Source organism: Piliocolobus tephrosceles, chromosome 15 (assembly GCF_002776525.5).
Source record: "Piliocolobus tephrosceles isolate RC106 chromosome 15, ASM277652v3, whole genome shotgun sequence".
NCBI lineage: Eukaryota > Metazoa > Chordata > Mammalia > Primates > Cercopithecidae > Piliocolobus > Piliocolobus tephrosceles.
In genome coordinates, this window is record NC_045448.1 from 25,249,814 (window position 1) to 25,264,834 (window position 15,021).

The 15,021-nt window shown below is 49.2% G+C and overlaps 1 pseudogene across 1 annotated transcript; it reads right to left on the reverse strand.

The window, feature by feature from the left end:
• Positions 1–1,914: 1,914 nt before the first annotated feature.
• LOC111554474 lies at positions 1,915–2,663 on the reverse strand (annotated as a pseudogene). The gene has a single exon (XR_002735258.2). The product of XR_002735258.2 is annotated as a non-histone chromosomal protein HMG-14 pseudogene (transcript).
• Positions 2,664–15,021: the final 12,358 nt, after the last annotated feature.

Here is a 15,021-nt window from a genome sequence, read left to right on the forward strand (position 1 = left end):
CTATACTTTGTATACAATAATCTGTACCTACATTAGTTGAGTTTCGATAACATACTCATGTAACCACCAGGTGGTTCAATATTTTTATTTTCTTCTTTATGCCTTTCTTTAATTTCTAATTTTTTATATTCAGTGGACAAATGTGATGAGTAATTAGGTAAGAACATGTACATAGGGAGACAGAGAGAAATCATTTCTAAGTCTCTGGCCTTGCAGTCAGAATCTAAGGGAGGCCAGTCCCTGAGACAGGCCAGATTGGCCCTGGAGTAGGCTCTCAGCTGACCAGCAGCTTCTTTCTTTCTTTTTTGTTTTAGACAGAACCTCACTCTCTCGCCCAGGCTGGAGTGCAGCGGCATGATCTCGGCTCACTGCAACCTCTGCCTCCTAGGTTCAAGCAATTCTATCTCGGCCTCCTGAGTAAATGGGATTACAGTCGTGTGCCACCATGCCCAGCTAATTTTTTTGTATTTTTAGCAGAGACTGGCAGAGCTGCTGGCCAGGCTGGTCTCCAACTCCTGACCTCAAGTGATCCACGTGCCTTGGCCTCCAAAAGTGTTTGGATTACACTGCGCCTGGCCCCACCAGGGCCTTCTATAAGCACTGCCTTATGTGCCTTCTCATAGCCACTCTTTGAAAAGTTGGTTAAGGCAGAATGTTCACCCACTGCAGGTGAATAATGCACAGCTCAGAGAGGTCAAGTGACTGGCCCATTAAGAGGGGAAACACAGAGCCAGTTGAGTACAGGTGAGCCGGGCCGGGCGCGGCGGCTCAAGCCTGTAATCCCAGCACTTTGGGAGGCCGAGACAGGCGGATCACGAGGTCAGGAGATCGAGACCATCCTGGCTAACACGGTGAAACCCTGTCTCTACTAAAAATACAAAAAATTAGCCAGGCGTGAAGGCGGGCGTCTGTAGTCCCAGCTACTCCGGAGGCTGAGGCAGGAGAATGGCGTGAACCCGGGAGGCGGAGCTTGCAGTGAGCTGAGATCCGGCCACTGCACTCCAGCCTGGGCAACAGAGTGAGACTCCGTCTCAAAAAAAAAAAAAAAAAAAAAAAAAAAAAAAAGTACAGGTGAGCCCAGGACTCTCTTCATTCGCCATTATTAACGGGTGCAAGGAGCCCAAATGAACTTCGCCCAGGTCCACAGGTGTCCCTGGCTCCTCAGAACTGCAGGGAATGAGGCCAACCCCCTGTGTGGACACAGCAGCCCACTCTGCTTCCCACTCAGGCTGGCCACTGACTTGATTCAGGAGGGGAACGGTGGAATTTGGCTCAGAGTGGGACTGCTTCCTCTGGGGACCTATTAACGCCTTGAGCACACTCAAAAAGGGTGACCCACCGCCTGCCCTCCTCCCCAGCACAGGCAAAAATGACCTTGATCTTGGCCAAGACTACCCAAGAAGAGAAGGAAACGCCCCTCCTCAGCAGCAAGGCAGGGTGTGCAATCCCTCCTATTCTTTTTTTTTTTTTTATTTTCATAATTGAGATTTCATTGGTTGAGGATCAGTACAGACATTTCAATTTGTACACAATTCTTAACATATGTAACGAAATTCTAAAAAGCCATGTATTGGAATTCTTTTTTAAAGTTATTCCAGTGACTTTCCAGCTTAAAATTTGGAAGCAAATTTTCCTTAAGAGGTTATCAAGTACCAGTTTCTTCACATGTTGGTCAGCTGTTACATATGACCCACCAGTTCACAACTGAATAGCATGTACACTACATATTCAAATCTGTAATCTTTCACAGCACAGTAACAAAGTTATTAGGAAAACAGGACTACCATAACCAAAGATGTTACAGAGTGCACACAATTCTGACAGGAAGCGCCATGATCAAGGAGTGGTTTACTTGAGGAAACAATTCTACTAAAAAAACATGAGAATAGAAGTAAAATAAAATGTTCAAGACATTAAATGCAGGACTGACTCCATACTGCCATTTAATATGCTTTGTATTCTAGGATATAAAATCTAACCCCCCATCTATGGAATGTTAAGCTGACACCCGAGACAGTCAAAGCCTCCCATAATTCAACATCCCACACTATTTTCTGGTTGTACCAAAAAATAAACAACCAGCAAATGATTTCACCTCTTTAAAAAAAGCATTTACACTTTAAAAATGGGATGAGGTGGGATTCCCTCCTTCTTAAAAATGTTTCTAGAGCTACTAAAAAACTTGCATTTACAAAATAGTTGATAAAAAGATTCCTCTGGATTGTACAAGAAGGGAGACAGGGACCACTGGTAAGACATGGTGTATGGTATTAATCAGATTTGGCTTCTTTCTCTCCTGCCTCATCAGAGGCTGGACTCTCCTCAGTTTTCGTTTCCCGGTTTTCTGCAGGTAAATCTTTAGTTTCTTGGTTAGCCACTTAAGCCTGTTTTCCCTTTCCTCCCCTTTTCCCTTTTGTTTGCACTTTTTTGTCTGAAGATTTATCCTTCGCTGCTGCCTTTTTCGGCTTCGCTTCCACTTTTGCAGGAGGTTTAGCAGACAACCGCGCGGATCTCCTCTTGGGCTCTTCCTTGGCGGCCCCTTCTGCGGAGCTGACCTTCCTCTTGGGCATCCTGGCGGCGGGGAAGGCGCGTGCTGGGTGCCTGCGGGCCGCGGCGCGCCACGAGCCTTCGCGAAACTGGGCTGCCTGGCCGCTGCCACTCCTCCCTCCTATTCTTATATCCACTTCACCTCCAGCGAGGGATCCTACCAGAGCCCCTTAAGGCTGCAAACCTAGAGGAGGATCCTCCAGGCCCCTCTGAGGCAGTGAAGCTAGAGATTCAGTGTTGAGGACTGACACGGAGAAAAACGCACAAATAGAAGGCCCTTGCAGCTTCAGTCTACCGTGGGAGGAGGCTGTGGGCCAGGATGACCCTGTATACATCCCAACCCAGCACCACCACCAACACCAGCATATACAGCATTGATTATGCTCCTACTACTTATTGATTACACTCCTACTACAGTAGCTCAGCAACACCACCACCAACAAAAACTTCCTAGCGCCAAAGGTTACCGGAGGTTGCCACCCAAACACTCTGGGGCCCCTCATCATTAGACTCCCGCCCCTGGCGACCGCCCGAGGCCCACCCCCACCACCACACGCGACTTCATCCGAAAGTTCTTCCTCTGAGAACTCCGAGAGACACCCAAGGGACTCCAGGTAAAGGTGAGCCCTTCCAGCAGTCGCCCTCTGGCTCGGCGCGGAGAAGAGCGCTCAGCCTTCTTGGGGCAAATTTTACTAATAAGGGACCCGAGCCCCTCGACCCGAAATACGCCCGAGACATTTATCCTAAAAAACGATAAGGCCCGGTCGCCCAGCAGAACGGCCTGGCTCGACCGCGCGCAGCTTGCAGGCAGGGGTGTGTGCAGGTCACCGGGCCGTCCCCGGCCAGCAGAGCCGCGGAGGGCGCCACGTCGGTGCGCTGGCCCCGCCCGGACGGGGCGGGACCTTCCTGTGCCCCCGGAAGCCCCCTCGGGCAGCTGGGGAGGAAACCGCGGCCACGCGCCCCGGGAACCCGGCTCGGGAAGGGCGGTGCGCGCGCATGCCTTGGGGCGGGACGCTGGGGACCTGCGGGCCCCAGGCCCATTCCGCCGCCAGCCCGGGGTGCCCGGCCCCCGTGGGAAGGCCTCTGCGCCGGTTCAGGACCCGCACCCAGCTACGCTGCGGAGCCCCAGCCCGCCGCACCCTCCCACCCTCCGCTCCCGGCTGCTTTTCTCCTAACTCCGCCAGGCGGGGTCGTTTTTGTTTTTTACAAAAATATATGTAAATGTATTTCGATAAGAGAGGGAACACGCACTCAACGCAGCATCGGTAACAATTGCGCCGGCGGGCGCGGTGGCTCCCTCCTGTAATCCCAGCACTTTTGGAGGACGAGGTGGGAGGATGGCTTGAGCCCAGGAGTGAGCCCGGGAGTTCGAGACCAGCCTGACCAACATGTGGAGCCCTCCATCTCTTAAAATATTTTTTGTTTTTATTTATTTTTATTTTTTATGTTTTGAGACGGAGTTTCAATCTTGTTGCCCAGGCTTCAGTGCAATGGCGCGATCTCGGCTCACCGCAACGTCCGCTTCCCAGGTTCAAGCGACTCTCCTGCCTCAGCCTCCTGAGTAGCTAGGATTACAGGCATGCGCCACAATGCCCATCTAATTATGTATTTTTAGTAGAGACGGGGGTTTCTCCATGTTGGTCAGGATGGTCTCGAACCCCCGACCTCAAGTGATCCGCCCGCCTCGGCCTCCCAAAGTGATGGGATTATAGGCGTGAGCCACCATGCCCGGCCTATATTTTTATTTTTTTAAATTACCCGGGCGTGGTGACGCGCATCTGTGGTCCCAGCTACTAAGGTGGCTTAGGCTGGAGGATCGCCTGAGCATGGGAAGTGGAAACTGCAGTGAGCCGAGAACGCGCCAGTGCACTCCAGCCTGGGCGACAGAGAGGTACCCTGTTTCTAAATAAGCAAATAAATAATAAATAGAAAATAATAATAATAATAATAATAATAATAGCACTTTCCAAGGACAGGGTAATACTGGAAATGTCCAGGATAAGGAAATGGATTAAATAAATCATGGAATATTTCTGGATGAAGTAGTATGCAGTCATTAAAAAATGGTGTTTTCGGCTGGACATGGTGGCTCACGCCTGTAATCCTAGTACTTTGGGAAGCCAAGGCAAGAGGATCACTTGAGGTCAGGAGTTCGAGACCAGTCTGGCTAATATGGTGAAACTCCATCTCTACTAAAAATACAAAAATTAGTTGGGTGTGGTGGCTGGCACCTGTAATCCCAGCTGCTCAGGAGGCTGAGGTAGGAGAATTGCTTGAACCCAGGAGGCGGAGGTTGCAGCGAGCCAAGATCGAGCCATTGCACTCCACCCCGGGCAACAAGAGTGAGATTCCCACTCAAAAAAAAAAATGGTGTTTTCTGGGACCAGCATAGGTAACATGGTGAAACACCATCTCTACAAAAACAAAAACAAAAAAATTAGCTAGGCGTGTGGCACCCCTGTAGTCCCAGCTACTTGGGAGGCAGATATGGGAGGATCACTTGAGCCTAGGAGTTCCAGGCTTCAGTGAGCTATGATCATGTTGCTGCAGTCCTATCTGGGTGACAGAGTAAGACCCCATCTCTGAATAATAAATAAATGTATACATAAGTGATGTTTTCAAAGAATATTTAGTGATGTGGGAAAATGTTCACAATAAAATGTTCACAGAAAAATATCTGGCACAAAGTTGCAGTAAATGTTAGTAATTATTACAAAACAGGGTATTAGGGAACAATGTGATTTTAAGTTAGTAAAGTATACGTATCTAACACAAAAGAAAAAAGAAACATTCCAACAGTGATTATCTCAGGAAGGTGGGATTATGAATAATTTTTACTTTTTCCTTTTTTTGGTTATTTTAAAATTTGGTTCAGTTAATATAATTTTAGGCCTAGGAGGAAAAGGTCCTGTTATATTAGCTTTTTTTTTTTTTTTTTTTTTTTTTTTTGTTATGCTATTGATTCATTCTTTTCAACGTAGAGGTTGCTCTGAGAACCCAGGCGACCCTCCCCTTGGGCAGATACTTGCCTTGAGGAAGCGTGGAGAGTGGAAACAGCCTGGTGGGCTGGGATGTTGGACAGCACCTCAGCCCTTCTTCTCCCTGGCAAGTTATGTAATCTTTATGAACCTCAATTTTCCCATCTGTAAAATGGGTGTAATTGCCTGAGGCCTTTGCATGAGAATTATGTGAAATAATGCATGTAAAGGACTCGGTACAAGCTGGGGCTCACAGGAAGTTCAGTCACATTTGCAGCTGCAGGAGCAAATTCCTCAGACATAGTGGACACTCATTAACAAAGGTTGGCTGGGCACAGTGGCTCACGCCTGGAATCCCAGCACTTTGGGAGACCAAGGCGGGCAGATTATTTGAACCCAGCAGTCGGAGACCAGCCTATGCAACATAGTGGGACCCTGTCTCTACAAAAAATACAAAAATCAGCCAGGTGGAGTCACGTGTACCTGTAGTCCCAGCTACTTAGGAGGCTGAAGTGGGAGGATCACCTGATCCCGGGAGGTGGAGGCTGTGGTGAACCCTGATTGTACCACTGCACTCCAGCCTGGGCAACAGAGAGAGACCCTATCTCAAACAAAACAAAACAAAACAAAACAAAACAAAACAAAACAAAACAAGAACACCACCACCACCAAACAAAGAACAAATGCTGCTTCCCTTCCTTGCCCTTGGACACTGTGGACATAACCTAGGTGTTTCTGCAGCTGAGCTGGAACTAACTCAAGAGGTCCCAGACATTGTCAAAAACTCCCTAAACCATGGTCTGCCCAGTAAAAAAAGGCTTCTGAGACACTGAGAGCCCCTGTTCTGGAGATCTCTGCAGGTGCGATTACCGATTCACTCAACAAACAGTGAGCTTCTGGGGATACAGCGGAGGACAACATAGTCAGTTTCTGCCCTCTTGGATTTTCATTGTAGTGAGGAAGACACGATAAGTAAACAAAATGATTAGCAACTGTGATAAGAGCTACGAAAGACACAACGAGCTGCAACAGAAAACTGAAGTGGAGGGGTTCAAATGTGAGGCAAGGACGGGCCTCTCTTGGGAACTGGCACCAGCACGAGGGTCTGGGACACCATAGCTGAGGTTACCCCAAGCCCAGCCTTCCTGTGCCACTGCCTGGCTCTCCTGGAAGCCCCTAGACTGGGCTCCAGAGCAATGCAGTGGACCCACTGGGCCAAGCTCCTGGGTGGTCAAAGCCTCCAGAGAAAACAGGTGGCCCTTGGCTCCCTTACCCTGTCCCAAGCCCTTCCCCATTCTCTACTTCATTGAATCCTCAGCACAACCTGTGAGGCAAACAGGGCCCAATTCTTTCTCTCCCGTCTAAGCAGAGGGTAGAACTGCTGAAGAGACTCACTCAGGGTCACACAGCCAGTGGGGAAAGTGACTTGGCCCTAGCCTCCAGCTCCTGCCTATGCTGCCCCTCCCCTCTGCGGAGCCAGCCCCCTGGGCTGGTGGGTGGAGAAGGACCCAGGGCTAAGGCAGGGGAAGGCTGAGGGGCCGCATATCCAAACCCTCGAGGAGGGAGTGGGGAGCTACCACTCCCCAGGGGACCAGCCCGAGACCTGTGAGAGGTGAAGTGGGAGCAGGTAACCGGCAGGGTTTGAAATGTGGGTGTTGCCACTCTGTGCACCTGTGACCATGAGTAGAGTACGTGTCCCATCTGTAAAACGAGACAATAGTACCTGGCACAGAGGGTTGTGAAGTTAATACAGAACCATTTCTGGTACATACTGAGCACTCAATGCACAGTAGTTGTAACAATGATTATAATTACCACGTAACAATTATACTGTATGAGACCTGGTCTGGGCCCTGGGGATGCTGGAGAAACAAAGAAGAGTCTGCCCTTGCAGAACTTTTATTTTAGTGGGGAAGACAGACAACAAACAGAAAGCAAAAGCATAAGGATGTCAGAGGCTGACAGCTCTGAAGATAGTACATAAAATAAAAAGTAGTGGGTATAAGTCTACTTGAGGTCTGGGCACAGTGGCTCAAGCCTGTAATGCTAGCACTTTGGGAGGCCAAGGCGGGAGGATCGCTTGAGCCCAAGAGTTCAAGACCAGCCTGGGCAACATAGGAAGACCCCTACCTCTGTCTCTAAAAAAAAAAAAAAAAAAGTTTTTTTTTAATTAGCCAGGAGGTCGAGGCTGCAGTGAGCTCTGATTACACCATTGCAATACAGCCTGAGTGACAGAGCGAGACTGTCTCAGGGGAAAACAAAAAGACTACTTGAGCTAGAGCAGTCAAGGAGGATTTCTCTGAGCCGAGACCTGAATGATGGGAAGCAGGAAAAGGAGGGAGATGAGAGCTTTCTAGGCAGAGCCGGAAGCACATGTAAAGGTCCTGTGATTGTGGAGAGCTTGAAGTGGTCGCAGGAAAGAAGGCCAGGGTGCTGAAGTGTTGCTTGAGGAAGGTGGGGCTTTGCAGGCCAGGGTAGGAGAGTTTATTCTCACTGCCATAGCAAAAACATGGGTTTTTTTAAAAAAGGGTTTTTTGTTTTGTTTTGTTTTGTGACAGGGTCTCACTTTGTCGCCCAGGCTGGAGTGCAGCGGCGCGATCTCGGCTCACTGCAAGCTCCGCCTCCCGGGTTCACGCCATTCTCCTGCCTCAGCTTCCCGAGTAGCTGGGACTACAGGCACCCGCCACCTCGCCCGGCTAGTTTTTTGTATTTTTAGTAGAGACGGGGTTTCACCGTGTTAGCCAGGATGGTCTCAATCTCCTGACCTCGTGATCTGCCTGCCTCAGCCTCCCAAAGTGCTGGGATTACAGACGTAAGCCATCTTGTTCAGCCTAAAAAAAAGGGTTTGATTTTATCCATTTATACCTAGTGTTCCATTATTGGAACACTAGGCATGTGGAAGTTTTTTATATCCTACTGCTCAAGGTCATCATCAAGGTCTGATTGCAAAAATTCAAAAAATTGCAACCTCAGGCACGAATGGGTTAATGAGATTATTCTGTGTGTTGAAAGGAAGGGACAGGAACAGAGGCAGAGAGACCTGTTGTGGTATGAAGGGGAAGGAGACCAGCTAGAGGACAGATGATGGGGACTTGGGCTACAGCTGCAGCAGAGAGAAGGTGAAAATGGCAGAGTTGGGGATACATTGAAAGGTGAGTGCTGTCAGAATAAGCTGGTGGTGGCCAGGCGCCGTGGCTAAAGCCTGTAATCCCAGCACTTTGGGAGGCCGAGGCTGGAGGATCACTTGAGGTCAGGAGTTCGAGACCAGCCTGGCAAACAGGGAGAAAATCCCCGTCTTTACTAAAAATACAAAAATTAGCCAGGTGTGGTGGTGCACTCTTGTAATCCCAGCTACTTGGGAGGCTGAGGCACGAGAATTGCTTGAACCCGGGAGGTGGAGGTTGCAGTGAGCTGGGATCGTGCCACTGCCCTCTAGTCTGGTGATAGAGCAAGACTCAGCCTCAAAAGAAAAAAAAAAAAAAAAAGAACAAGCTGGCGGACTGACTGTTCAAGAAAGAGGATCAAGGCAGAGTTTGACACCAGTTAAGCACCAGTTACTTTAAGATCAGAAGATTGGGAGCAGGTTGGGAGGAGACCAAAATTCTGTTTTTGACAGGTCACATCTGAGATGCCTGTTGAACACCCAGGCGGGGAGGCCCAGCTGACTGACATTTGGTTATAGGAACCTGGGCCTCCAGAAGTCAGGGAGTGGAAACAGATCCTGGAGCCCTTGGCCCTCCACCATCTGGAGAAGAGGAAGGGGAAAGGATCCCGTGGTAGGAAGCCTAGGGAAAAAGGGGTTTCAGGGAGGTGGGAAGTCTCCTGGGTGGCAGTTCCTGAGGCTCACCTGAGAGTGGGGGGTCCCAGGCCCCTGGGATGGATGGAGGAGAGGCCGGAGGTGAAGACAGCACAGCCGCCAAATACAGAGGGGGCTTTCAATCTTTGCATTGTAAGTCAAGTGGAGCAGAGAAATAGGGCAGGGCTTCAGGGGGTGGTCACAGCCAGTTTGTGTCTGTGTGTGTGCGTGTGTTTGTGCACGCGCGCAGCGCTTGCGTGCATAAAACAGATGGGTGCCATGAGGCGTGTTTGTGTGCTCTGGGAGAAACAGGGAAACTGATGATGCCAGATGGAGCCACGTCCGAGAAGCATGGTGGGATTCGGAGCTGGATGGGGAGGCTGCCGAGAGGCTGGAGAGACAGGCAGGGAGGGGTGGGTTATCGGGGGAAGGACAAGGGAGATAACAAAGTTCTCACACTGGGCCAAGCAGGACTGAGGAGACCAATAAGTGTTGCCTATCACTGTCACCTCAGCTGATGCAAGGCCAGGTAAGGGATGGCTGTTCAAGTGGGGTGTGGGGGAAATATTTTACCCACCTCTGTGTTTAGGTGCAGTGGGGCCTTGTGATTCCATCAGAACCAAAGCTTCCCTGGAGGCTCCAAATCCCTTCTCATGATCCAAGAAACACCCTGACTTTGGCTAAAGCCTTGGTTCTGCTCCCTGCAGTCTATCGCCTCCCAGCACATAGCAACTAACTCCCCACACCCACTGCTGGGGGTGGAGCCACCAGAGGCCACATGCAGGAAGAGAGAAGACAAAACCCAAGTTGCCAAGGAGAAGACCCAGACCCGAGGTCACACAGGATGCAAATCGGGGGTTCCAAATACCACGGACTTTCTTTTTTTTTTTTTTTAGTTGGAGTCTCACTCTGTTGTCCAGGCTGGAGTACAGTGTCTCGATCTTGGCTCTCTGCAACCACCACCTCCCGGGTTCAAGCAATTCTCCCACCTCAGTCTCCCAAGTAGCTGGGTCTACAGGCATGTGCCATCATGACCGGTTAATTTTGGTTTTTGTTTTTTTAAGATGGAGTCTCACTCTGTCACCCAGGCTGGAGTGCAGTGGTGCTCTCTCTGCTCACTGCAACCTCTGCCTCCCGGGTTCAAGCAGTTCTCCTGCCTCAGCCTCCCAGGTAGCTGGGATTACAGGTGCCTGTCACCACGCCTGGATAATTTTTGTATTTTTAGTAGAGATGGGGGCTTCACCGTGTTGGCCAGGCTGGTCTCAAACCCCTCACCTCAGGTAATCCACCCACCTCGGCCTCCCAAACTACTGGGATCACAGGTGTGAGCCACCACACCCGAACTTGATAGACTTTCTTCTAACCAGGACACAGATCAGGGCATCTGGGGCTTCGGGATGAAAAATTAGGCACTGGCCGGATTGATCCCTGGGGTTTGAGTCTATCTCTGAACATTTCTGTGTCAGTTGTCCATCCCTCAGAGGCCTAGGCCTCCACCCATAGTCCCCTAAGCAACAGATGCTTTCCTCCTACTTCCATAGGGCCGCAGGTGAAACGAGGAAATTGCCACTGAGGGACTAAATCCTTTTAAAGTGTATTAGCAGCTGGGCGTGGTGGCTCACGCCTGTAATCCCAGCACTTTGGGAGGCCGAGGCTGGCAGACCACCTGAGGTCAGGAGTTTGAGACCAGCTTGACCAACATGAGAAACCCCGTCTCTACTCAAAATACAAAATTAGCGGGGTGTGGTGGTGCATGCCTGTAATCCCAGCTGCTCGGGAGGCTGAGGCAGGAGAATCGCTTGAACCTGGGAGGTGGGGGTTGTGGTGAGCCAAGATGGCACCATTGCACTCTAGCCTGGGTAACAAGAGCAAAACTCTGTCTCAAAAAAAAAAAAAAAAAAAAAGTGTATTAGAGCCAAGGAGAAAGGGAGCTTTGGGAGTGACTCTAGAAGACAGTCTCAGGGGTCCCCTGTCCCCCTTGGATGTGACTTTGTGCCCTCGCCTGCAACTAAACTTGTTGTTAGCCTCATAGCAGCCCTGTACCCACACCCACACACACCGGAATTACATCCACTCCCCATGCTGGCAGCTCTGGCCCTACTATATGCACACTACTATATGCACACTTGGCCTCCTCACCAGCCAGCACCCAGGCAGCCTCTTGTCTCCCTCTCTCCTCCATTCCACTCGAGACCCACCACGCTGACCCCACAAGCCTGGGCCTGGTATGCAGCATCTCCTCCACATCCAAGCAGACACGGGGCTGGAGCTACCCACTGAGGCAGTCTCAGGGGCTGTGGACCTGTCACTTCACAAATACCTTGACTCAGCCCAGCCCTGACTCTTCTCCTGTCTCTCCTTACCCCTCTGCCACCAAATGACACCTTGCTTAAACCCAGGATTGTCACAGGATCATTATTATTATTATTATATTTACTTATTTATTTTGTGAGACAGAGTTTTTCTCTGTTGTCCTGGCTGGAGTGCAGTGGTGCCATCTTGGTTCACTGCAACCTCCCACTCCCAGGTTCAAGTGATTCTCATGCCTCAGCCTCCCAAATAGCTGGGATTACAGGCACACACCACCACGCCCGGCTAATTTTTTGTAATTTTAGTAGAGACGGGTTTTTTCTCTGTTGCCCAGGCTGGTCTCGAACTGCTGAGCTCAGATAATCTGCTTGCCTCGGTCTCCCAAAGTGCTGGGATTACAGGTGTGAGCCACCGCACTTGGCCTGTCACAGAATGGTATTTATTAACCAAATGGCTCCAGTAGCTCCCTCTGTCCCATAAGTTCTTGCCAGACCTCCCACTCCCAGCTCTGATGACACTGTGACAATCAGGCATGGCTTCCAGAGCTAAAGGGCACCAATATCCACCTCTCCCAGCCCTCCCATCTCTCCTTGGAGCTAAGCCTTGAAGATTCAGTCCGAGTTCCATCTTCTACCAGGATTCCTTCAGGTAAGCTAATTTTCAAAATTCAGTGGCCAGATGAAGTTGCTTATTATACCTCTTGCTTCTTACTAATTTCTAGATTCTAAAAAAAAAAAGAAAATCTTGGGTCTTTACTTCCCCGCTGAGATGAACATGTTTCTGAATTGGTCAAACTAAGAACCAGGTTTGCTTCTTTCTGAACTGAGAGCCTGAGAGCTGAAGATGCCGTCAGTCTGCCAGTCACTCGGAGAAATCAGGCAAGTGTGTGAGGAGCCCATCAAAATGTGCAGCTACTTTGCCCCAGTAAGTTTTATTTCTGGGAATCCATTTTAAGGAAAAAATACAAAATATAGAGAGAAAAAAGCCAAAACATAAAGATGTTTACAGAAGCTCTATTTGTAGCTAAAATTAAAAATAAAATAAAAACAAATATCCAACAAGAAAGTGCCATGAAGCCATTAAAAAAAAATTCCACTACTACAGAACTCATCCATGTAACCAAACCACCTGTACCCCAACAACTATTGAAATAAAAATAATTCTACATCAACGCTGAAAAATACTAAGAAAAGTACGATAAAATGTACTTTTTTAAAATGTATAGTTACAACTTTGTGAAAAAGAAAAACATGCCCATGAGGAAAAAGCCTGATAGTTTAGTAGGGCTGTCCTCTTTTCCTCAAACGTTCCCCTTGTAATTTTTTTCAATACTGCCAGTGAAGTGGTACAGTCCTAAACCTCCCCGAAACCTAATGTAAGAGAAATTTTGAGTAACTTGAGTAACCCTTCTTTTCTGTTTTTTTTTTTTTTTTTTTTTTTTTTGAGACAGAGTCTCCCTCTGTCACCCAGGCTGGAGTGCAGTGGCACAATCTCAGCTCACTGCAACCTCCACCTCCTAGGTCGAAGTGATTCACCTGCCTCGGCCTCCCAAGTAGCTGGGATTACAGGCGCACGCCACCACGCCCGGCTAATTTTTGTGTTTTTAGTAGAGAGAGGGTTTCACCATGTTGGCCAGGCTGGTCTCGAACTCCTGACCTCAAGCGATCCACCTGCCTTGGCCTCCCAGTGTGTTGGTATTACAGGCATGAGCCACCATGCCCAGCCAAGTAACCCTTCTTTAAGAGAAGCAAGCACTGGCTAGACCTACTAGGCACCTAGAAGATGAAACTGAAACACAGATGCTTGAGGTCTTAGAGTTGAGATATGGTATGAATCGTCCCAGTTCCTGCATTTATTCAGATGGTCTTATTTATTTATTTACTTGATACAGTCTCACTCTGTTGCCCAGGCTGGAGTGCAGTGGCACAAAGAGAGCTCACTGCAACCTCCACCTCCCAGGTTCAAGCGATTCTCCTACCTCAACTTCCCAAGTAGCTGGGATTACAGGCATGCACCACTACACCCGGTTAATCTTTGTATTCTTAGTAGAGATGCGGTTTCAGCACATTGGCCAGGCTGATCTCGAACTCCCAACCTCAGGTGATCTGCCCACTTCAGTCTCCCAAAGTGCTGGGATTACAGGCATGAGCCACTGCGCCCAGCCAGATGGTCACTTTAGATAGGTGAGGACAGAGAACTACTGATTAATGAGTCATGCAGACAAAGGAAACACTAGGTGAAGGGCTCTGCAGACCATGAGGCACTGTCCACTTGCAAGACAGCTCTGGGGAGGGCCAGACGGTGAAGAGGAACTCAGACGTGGGGTCTGAAGGAAAACTGGCAGTATCACCGAGTGGCTGTCACTGCCCTCAAGGTGCCCTTGCATTGTCGGCTGGAGCAGGGAAAGGGACCTCCCTCCCCTTATGCTGACACTGGCTTCCCCCCACCATTCCACCTGCCTGTGGAACACCTGGAAAGACCCCAGCCCTTTGGGCTCACCCTGTCAGTGTTTACAAACATTGGCCTACCGATTCTTGCTTTTTCTAGGACAAATGCCCCAATCTGTTCCGGGACCCTTGACAGTCCAGACCATCTACCACTCTGGATGCTTGCTTGCTGCCAGAACCCTGTTTAGAGTATCCAGGTTCAAAAATCCTCCTCCCGCCGCGTCTGACCAAGGCACTGGTGAAAGGCGTGCTCCTCTCCCTGCTCTGGTGTTAAAACTTGTGTTGCTCAGCCCAGAGCTGAATTTGCTTTCCCAGCAACCCTGTCTCACCATGACTTATTTTTCAGCTTCCAGTCAACCAAACTCTTTCCTGCACCCAGGGGACAGCCCCCATTTACTAATTTGATGCTCACATTTCAGGGAGGCCCTGCATGGTCTGGGCCTAGCATGGTCTGACACTAGCACCTCCCCGCTTAGGTACTTGAGCACCCTGGAGAGAAGGCTGTGAACAGTCCTGGCAGGGAAAGGAGACGCAAGACAAAAGGACATTATTACGGTGCTTTTTCCGTTTTTCTTTTTGCACAAAAACAGTCCATTTATTCAAGTGTTCTCCAGCACAAGTACATTAGAAAGGAGCTTTATTATATTCTTCTGGGCACAAAAAAAAAAAAAAAAAAATGTGATGAAGGCGGAACTGACAGACTTTCTACATCTGTTGTACGCATTGACCTCTTTAATTATTTCATAAACAGCTATGTCACGAGCATCACTTACACAGAGATACAACAGGACACCAGGCGGGTGGGGCAGGGATCCACTCGGGCCCCCACTCACCCCTCCCTGGATGTCCTAGAACCAGACTGTGAAATGTACATTATTATTGTCAATAAATAGAGAAGCAACCCTAAAAAAAAAAAAAAAAAAAAAAAAAAAAAAAAAAAAAA